Here is a 9,704-nt window from a genome sequence, read left to right on the forward strand (position 1 = left end):
ACTGCTTATGAGGGCAGGAGATCTTGATTCATTCTTCTCTGCAAATGTCCTCTAGTAATGAGTTCATGTCCTCCAGCTAGATTGAGATTGCAATTTCCTGATCAGAGAATAACAATAGATTGCTATGAAAACTGATCGAAGCTACACAGCACATCCGTCTTCAGGGAGGAGAGCTGAGGGCAAAGCCATAAACCTAAATTTAGGCTCAGGGCGAAGAAGAAATGCAGACAGAAGGCAAGATGGTGCTCATGAGGCAGCAGAAGAGACCCACTTGGTGGTTTACGGCACAGTTTCTGCTAGTACATAGCAGCTAGTTACACAGCTGTCAACACTACTTGGATTTCTCAGGACATCCTATTTCACTTCACTTCTTGTTCCTGAGAAGACACATGCACACAATTGTCATTCAAGATCCAACTAGCTAAAGATCATGTCTCCATCAAATTGTGAAATACTCTTGTCCTTGAGATGGTGTCAACTTCAGGCGGCTGATCCCTTGCTGTCCCTGTTAGCCAAGGTGCTTTGATGGCCACTTCACATCATATTTCAAACATAGTAGTTCAAACATAGCAGTGCCTAGTGACACTAGTGACTAGTTTCTCCTCCTGCTAAGTATCCCCAGTGGGAGCCCTGGCAGTTGTATCAAAAAGGGTGAGAACAGGAAAACTGCTAAGCAGTCCTACCTATCTGCAGCAGATTTCCCAGCATTTTGCCCAACCTAATTCAAAGCCCTGCTTGCTGATGATTTCATCACAATCCTCAGGAAGACTACTTTGTGTTCTCTCCGTATGTCAGTGTTTGGCTGATATTCTGCCTGGATCCTTTCCTTAATTTCATCCTTTTACATTCACCGCTGTTAAGTTCTACACAAAGCTATAAAGACACCACACTGGTGTCTGAGTGACTGCACCCAGCTTGTTGAAAACTCTAAGTCTTGGCTTCGCCTTCTGTTCTTTCCCTGCTGGTATTTACGTGTCACTATTTATGGCAATGAGTTGCTGCAGCACGTAAACTACTATGAAGAGAAGTTGTTGGAGTGTGGAAGTCATAGATATTTACATCTTTAGCAGTAAGAACTGTCACATCTCTGTTGTCACAAAGTGAAAAGGACACTTGCTTTTAATACCCAGTCCTAGCTCACAGAAGATCTACAAAACTGAATGCGATCTGGTGTTGGAACACATTAGGAGGCAGAGAAGGGGAGAGCTGCACTTCTAATCACTCAGCAAAGCAGCTGCCTGGATGACTTTGGATTAAATTGGCAGAGTTTGTTACTGGACGTCATTGCTTAGGTATCCTCTATTTGAGCAACTGGACTGTTCAAAGGCACCATTGCTCAGAAGTGAAGTGAGACAACTAAGACAGCTGGAACTCAAGCACTTTGTACTTTCAGTAGGAGTATTGTGTTTCGAAAACGTTTGTAATGAACTAAAGGCTAGAACAAGATGATGGAGCTGCCAGGCAGAAGTAAAACATTGTGTGAGAAACAAAACTAAAGGCATTATTTTGGACTGTGGGGAACCAATTATTGAACTTGAGGTACACAGGCAGAGCAAAGAGTTGATTGAGGACATAAATTCTTCTGCAGTCAGGTTGGATGTGTAGTAGAGAGCTTCTCTAGCACAAGTCCATCATCCTCTCCATTATGCAAAAGCACATTCAGTGCTCAGAGCTGAACAGTAATACAGTTGTCTGCCTCTGTTCTGCAGAAATTAGCTGAGTCAAAGAAAGAGAAGTACACCTGTCCAAGAACAAAACACTGTGAACTGTCTTTCCCTTTGGACAGATACAGCCTCCGAACAGCAAGAACCAGCCTGCAGTCACCCTGTGTTCAGCTCAACCCAGTTGGATCTGCACTGAAGGACTCCTGGGCCTGGTTTTGCCACAGTCGTCCTCCTCATTATCAGGAGACAACATTGAGACTTAATTTGAGGAAGAACAGTCACCTTCTGTCAGGAGCTGGTGAAAAAATACTAGGACATCACATCAGACACAGACCAGAGGACAACAGGGCACTGCAATGGGGTACAGCGACAGCACCCTGTATAGAAGTAGAGCATACACTGAAGTTTAGGGAGTTTGAGGCACTGTATACAGTGGACTCAGAAAGGTGGAAGCATATAGGTAATTGTGTTAAGGGATATAAAGTTTATAAAGTTACCCACCTAGTTGACCAAGGGAAGCCTGTTGACGCGATCTTTTTGGATTTCACTAAAACCTTTGATACTATCTCTCACAGTATCCTCCTGGACAAGATGTCCAGCACACAGCTGGGTAAACACACAATGCAGTGGGTAAGCAATTGGCTGATGGGCCAGGCTCAAAGGGTTATAGCAAATGGGGCTATGTTGGGCTGGTGACCAGCCACTAGTGGGGTTCCGCAAGGGCTGACACTCTTCAGTGTCTTTAGACTCGGGACTTCAGGGATTGCTTAGTAAGTTTGCTGATAACACGAAACTGGGGGGAGCTGTCGACACTCTCGAGGGCAGAGAGGCCCTGCAGAGGGATCTGGACAAATTGGAGAACTGGGCAATCACCAACCACATGAAGTTCAACAAGGGCAAGTGCTGGATTTTGCACCTGGGACACGGTAACCTTGGCTGTACATACAGACTGGGGAACGAGACACTGGAAAGCAGCTCTGCAGAGAGGGATCTGGGGTTTCTGGTCAACAGCAAGTTGGACATGAGCCAACAGTGTGCCCTGGCAGACAAGAGGGCCAACCGTGTCCTGGGGTGCATCCAGCACAACATTGCCAGCCAGCTGAGGGAGGTGATTGTCCCGCTCTACTCTGCACCGGTGCAGCCTCACCTGGAGCACTGTGTGCAGTTCTGGGCGCCACAGTACAAAAAAGATATTAAGCTACTAGAGAGTGTCCAGAAGAGGGCTACAAAGTTGGTGAAGAGTTTGGAAAGGAAGCTGTGTGAGGACCGGCTAAAGTCACTTGGTTTGTTCAGCTTGGAGAAGAGGAGACTAAGAGGAGACCTCATTGCTGTCTACAGCTTCCTCACAAGGGGAGGAGGAAGGGTAGGCGCCAAACTCTTCTCTTTAGTGACCAATGACAGAACCTGAGGGAATGGCAGGAAGATGGGGGAGGTTTAGGCTAGACATTAGGAAAAGGTTCTTCACCAAGAGGGTGCACTGGAACAGGCTCCCCAGGGAGGTAGTCACGGCTCCAAGCCTGACAGTATCCAAGAAGAGACTGGACAACACCCTCAGACACCTGGTGTGAACTGTGGAGTTTTCATAGACAGGGACGGGAGTTGGACTCGATGATCCTTGTGGGTCCCTTCCAACTCACGACATTCTATGATTCTAAATTTTGTAGACTGGAAGTGCCCGTACATATTCTGTGCTACTGCTGTCTCTTTCTTAGGTTCCCCATGACCACACTTTATTTCATTTTTGCTCCATATGCAGTATCTGTCTTCTCCTTTACTTCTCCCTCTCTTGACAGGGGGCATGTTACAGGTTAGGACTTGGATGCTGGGAAAACACATGGGGCTCCATGTGTCCGGTTGTCAGTAGTCCTGCCAGGCCTCTGAGCAGGGCTTTCTTATTTGTAGAGTTTTTGTCAGAAACAGTCTCCCAGGAGAGCAGGTGTCTCTACACAACCCCAAGACTTTACATGCAGACCAGGATGATCCCCAGCCTCCAAACCCCACGCCCATCCACCAGATAATTTTGGTGCACATATGCTTACTCTTTGCAGACCTTCACCCACTCCCTCCCAGGCCCTCCTCTCATTTTCTACGTGTTTCACTCACTCTCTTTTTCTGTTTCAGAGGCCACTTGTGGACCTCGTCATTCCTTTATGAATACAAATAACAACGTAGCCTTAAAATTTTGGACAATTAATAGTGTTTGATGTATTTTGCATTCAAGAGTAGGAGGTGGAGAAAGGTTAGGAATGCAGCTGAGCTGACACCATAAAGGCCACAGCTTGCAACCTGTGGGATCACTGAGGATGCCTTCAGCATTAATATAATTTTGCAAGTATTTGCAAATGATAATGCCATAGAATGGTCTGATCTCAGGAGCTTCACCTTGTAGCTAATTAGTGCTTGACATTCTGCTGTGCATACCCATTGGACTGGCATACTACAATAATAAGTGTTTTACCATTTCCCATAGCTGAATCTGAGTTTTGATTTGTTTGCTGTTTTTATTGAAATGTTGATTGTTGAAGTCAGGAGATCATGAGATAATCTCATTTGTATTTCAAATCCTGCCAAGGCCTAGCCATTAAGAATGCAAAGAAAAGCTGGGTGATATGATGTACAAATGCAGCCCAAAGGTTAAGAAACCAAAGGAACACAGTATTTATAGTTTGAAATAAAACTACATTGTTAAACCACCATTGTTATCCATCAAATCCTCGGGGTCATAACAAATCCCTCTGTGTACACAAATCTGCTTCTGTACCAGCAGTACTACCGTACAGGTGATTCCATCATAAAATCCTGAATTGTTTGAACAGAAATTATCCATACTGCGTATCAGGGTTAGTAAAGTAATACTTATTCTACTGGAAAGAGAGAGGGAACGCAGGGAATTTAGTTCAAACAGCCCAATTTCTTCTATAAATGACAGCACAGGAATTCTTTTCTCAGGTAAAAACAACAACAACAACAACAAACCACAAAAAAAACCCCAAACACTAAACCAAAACAAAAAAACAAACAAAGAAAAAAACCCCACAACCATTTTATAACAAGCCTTTTGTTGAAAAGACCTAGGGCCTCCCTGCTGTGGAGGGAGTTTGTCAGGGTGTCATTCTTGGCTTTGATGTATCTCTTTTTAAAAGCTGAAATAAAATGTTTCAATTTTTGGCTGTTATAAACATTAAAAAACAAATCTATTTCACATCCTTAGCAGAGCCACAGTTGGCAACTAAAACCTGAGGTTGTTCAGTACAGAGTGTGCTCCAGCACAGATTTGCTGGAGTGTATGGAGTTTTCCTTCTGAACTTGCTCTTCACAACTGCCAGCAGCTGATCATGGTAACAGGAGTTCTCTTGTGTTCTAGGAACTTCTACTGTGCTTCAGGGAGTGGATGATAGGAAGAAAGACCTTGATGAGAAGAAGGTAACTCAAAGAGCCAAATTGAGACAGGGTTCAGAAGACATAGAATCATAGAACCACAGAATCATTTAGGTTGGAAAAGACCTTTAAGATCATTGAGTCCAGCTGTAAACCTAACACTGCAAGTCCACCACTAAACCATGTCCCTAAGTGCCACATCCATACATCTTTTAAATACCTCCAGGGATGGTTGCTCAACCGCTTCCCTGGGCAGCCTCTTCCAGTGCCTGATAACCCTTTCAGTGAACAATTTTTTCCTAATACTCAATTTAAACCTCCCCTGGTGCAACTTGAGGCCATTTGAGAGGAAAAAAAGAACAAGAGAAGGTTGGGTAAGGACCATCATAGTCACAGATTCAACAGTCCTCAGTTGTAAGGCTGGAGCAAAAAAGCATGAGAGATGTGAAAAACTATTTTCAGGGCTTGGGTTTGACTGCTTTAAAAGAGACGAGCCCAGTGCCTTGCACCTCCCAACAAGGAGAAAATACAATGTGGAAAAGGTGCTTATTCATTAACCAGTCATTGCTCCTGAAGAACCATCCATAACAGGAATGTGTCTTTAAAGATTTAGGCAGCGAGCACTGAAGCCTGAATTGCTGTATTTCTAAATAAAACTCTGCCTGAACAAGAGAGTATAGGTGGGCTGTGACAGGCTTTAGAGTAGCTGGCCCCCCAGAACTGAGTATGAGTGAGTAGCCCTGCTACACTAGAACAGCTCCAGTCAAGGTGGTCACGGAGCATCACTTTGCAGCAACCAGAAACATGCTATAGGCATTGTATATACTGACAAAATGTATATACTGACTGGTTAAATGTTTATAGTTAATTTCAGCAAGTTATACTGCTGACTGGTGAAGAATTTGACTGATCTCATTTGCTTTAACATACCAAGCAAGCCATTTACAAACAAATATGACAGGAAACATCGCTGTACACCTAGCAAGTGCTGATAAGAAAGTTTTCCATGGCATCCACTGGAGCACTCTGAAAGTAAAACCTGTCCCCAAATGAAAGGAGTCTGGAGGCAAGGACAGCCAATGGGGAGATTCTGAGGACTACATATGGGCTTCATTTTGAGCAAGATGAGATCTGCTCTGATTCTGCAGCTAGCTAGCCACAGGCAAAAAGTGTATAGGTCTTATTTGTTTGCTTCTGTTATTGTTGTTCTCATATGAAAATATAAAAAGTTTTGACAGAAGCCCATAGATAGCCACTCAAAGCACCTTGCCAAGATTCTATAAGTGCTTTTAGTAAGAAGTCCGTAAATATGCATACCAAATTAAGCTTTTCAAGACAAGTCTAACAGCACTGGGTTTTACTGTTTGAGTATTCAGCTTTGAGGACATCCTCTGAAAGGAGACTTAATGGTGTAAAATTTTCATTATTTTTATGGCAGGATCTAGAGAGTTCAAAAAATTGTCTGTGCTAGGGATAAGTGCATTCTTAGCCTCCTGCTAAGTGAATAATGGAAATACTGTTCTCCCTATGGATATGAAGTGGAGGAACAGTGAAATGAAAGCAACTATGCAGAGACACACACAGGAAACACCTTTGAGACTTCACATTTCCAAGTACTGTGCCACTCGCTTTAAATACACAACTAGCCTTCACCTCGGACTCTTGCATAGTTCTATTGGTAAGCATATTCCTACCAGAAATTATTCTCTACTTTAAACATCTTCTCATGAGCACAGAGAAGCTCTAGTATGAGTAAGGTAGTTGCCATTGCTACATGCATTAGCACTCTGTAATAAAAGTTGGTATTCTTTTACCTTGTGAAAACAAAGCCAAGTCATCTAGTGTAATTAATGAAGCCATGTAATGGAAGAGGGAATTCTGTGTTGCCTGCTGCATGATAAACAACTGTTTTATGGCAATGCTAACTATTCTAATGAAACAGAAAAGATCCCTTTGTATGCGGCTTAATTCAAGCAGTGAAATTGATACAGAGAGAACACAAATCATTATAAGCAATATTTATACAGCAGAGGGAATTAATATTGGACAATATTGTTCCAAGTTTGCCACAGTGTTTTCATAAGTCTAGCCCCTATGGCAGATGACAACAGAGACTTAACCCTACATTACCTAATTAAGCAAAGTATTCTACTTTCTGACTGACCTTACTGGCAGGACACACTTTGCTGTCCAGCGGCTGTCCATTTTAATGTTATGTACATCTGAGATGACATCTATCTCAAGGAAACTTGCTAGACATATTATTATTAGACAGATATAAATGCTGTAACTTGTTACTTACTATTTGAATAATAGGAATATATGTTATTATCCAAATAGACAAGCTGGAGGCAATTCAAAGCAGAAGCATTGCCTGAGTAAGGTTTGTCCTCTCATCCCTCCTGTACACCATCTGTGCATCCACAGACCATGCACAGGCTGTGAGAATGTAAGAGGATGAGCAGAAAATTGTCTCATAGTGATCCTGCACTGGGCCACCACAAGCAATCTCCTGGTCTTGACAGTGGATACACTGAAGGGCACTTATACAGCACTTGAAGCTTGCTCTACCAAACTGAGACAATGCTTTGGAAACCAGTGCATGTAGAAACAACCTCTGGCCTGGTTACATTACGTGGAGGCTATTGTTGAGCTCTGTAACAGTCCAGCTTGATGCAAAAGAAATGTAAAGTTCTTCATCTACAATCCACCCTTCTACCTCCACTGTGTTGGCTCTTCAAGAGGACAAAATAATAGTTTCCCAGCTGTTGAAAGAGAGAAAAATTCAAAGCTGAAGAGAATGCTCTAACAAGGGAACAGTTATTAGAAATTGCAAAAGTAGGAGGAGAATATTTTAAAGATGAATTATTAGGTTAGGTAAAGCTTCCCAGAAGTGTGATACAAGGAAAATCTGTGGTGAAATAACCTCAGCTTGTGAATTTAAAATCAAATCAGTGAAAGTCTTCAACAGAGGAACTCCTGGAACTGCTGGGATACTCCCCAATGCTCCTGGCAGAGGGAGGTAAAATCTTTACTTTGTCTCATGTTCTTTAATCTGGGAGTTACTTCTTACAGCAAAGGAGTACATCCCTCCCCTTCACTACTTCAGGTACTGTTCGTTAATTTCTTCAACAAAAGAATAGCTGGCTGGAATTTTTACCTTCTGGGCAAACTGATTACTGGGAAATCCTACTTTTCAGTGCCTTTCCTCAGAAATATGGGCACTAATTCTGAATTCTTCAGCATTTCTCAGACATGGAGGAGATCAACACCAGGGACCAACAGCCATGAACACAGGTGCAGTGCTGTGGCTGTGTGGTTAGAAGCTGCAATCTTTTGCCCCAGAACTCTCACTGACCTGTAACTGCTCAAGCTAGAAGGCCAAGCTGCTAGCAGAAGGGAGAAGGGCTTTTATCTTCTATGGAGGTGGAGTGGTTCTTCTGTTGTCTAAATAGCACTGTTACACATCTTGTAAGAATTTCTGTATGAAGGTGGACAATAGTGAGGTATAACAGGTTATGATTACTGTATCAAGGAAGAAAAATAATTTCTTAGTGTATATGGGATTGTGTATGAATGTTTTTAATCTAAATCAGTTGTAGTTTTCTAACACAGTCTGTTGGTGAGTCATACTCTATTTTCCAGGGCCTACAAAAGATGACTGGGAAAGGCGTAGCTACTGGGAATAAACTTAAATTTGCTGCACTGTGGTCTGGTGGCTCTCCATCAGAAAACTTTTCAGAATGTCCATACTGAAAAAAAAAAAAAAAAAAGAAAACTGAGAGGACCTAACGTACTTAGCAAATGGTCTCTGCTTTAGAAGAACAGGATGGAAAAATAATAGCTGAATAGAAAAAAACAGTGACTTAGAACCCAGCATGCCTCTAAAGGGAGAAGATATCTTAGCTGATTTCACCTCCATCAAAACGGTAGAGGTTTTCTGCCAGATTGGGGAACTAACACGTCACAGGATATAAAGACTGATATAACTGACCTGCTCTTTACAGCAGAACGGATGAAGGAGGGGAGAAAGCTTTAAATAAGATTTGAAGAATTCTCCTCTTTGAGGCACTAGGAGAGAAATACTTTGTGAGTTAGGGGCCAGGATTAGCCGGTCAGACCCTAAAGCAGGACTAGTCAAGCAATGGCTTCAGCACAGCTGCCAGGCAAATAAATTTTGATTGACCTTTGCCAAAGTGTGGGGCAAGAACAAACAACAAAGAGTGGCTAGCTGCAAGAAGGAACTGGCACTGGGAACCATGAGTGCTCTCTCCTCTTCATGCCAACATGCACACCCAAGGTGGGAGATGATCTCATCAGAAATTGTGTCACTTTTGCCCGTGGGTTTCAAGACAGGGACTGTAGGGGATCTGGTCCCAAGATGTTCTGTTCTACTTTACAGTTTTAAGGTTTGTTCTGAGGCTTTAAGGAAATTGGCACTGCCATTGCTGCCAGCAGAAGCAGAGCTGCCTTGTCAAGCTGGCCTGATGAAGTATTCACAGTCTGCAGGAGGGGAAACAGGGCCCTGTGTAAGAGTAGAGGTGCATGATTCAGCACTCATTTATGGGGATGGTTAGAGGACTCGATAACAGGACTTAGAGGATGTTCAGTGAGGCCACAAGAGGTCAAAAGTATGTGTAAATCAGGAATCATGCCAACCTA

The sequence above is a fragment of the Caloenas nicobarica genome, chromosome 1, assembly GCF_036013445.1.
Source record: "Caloenas nicobarica isolate bCalNic1 chromosome 1, bCalNic1.hap1, whole genome shotgun sequence".
Classification (NCBI taxonomy): Eukaryota; Metazoa; Chordata; class Aves; order Columbiformes; family Columbidae; genus Caloenas; species Caloenas nicobarica.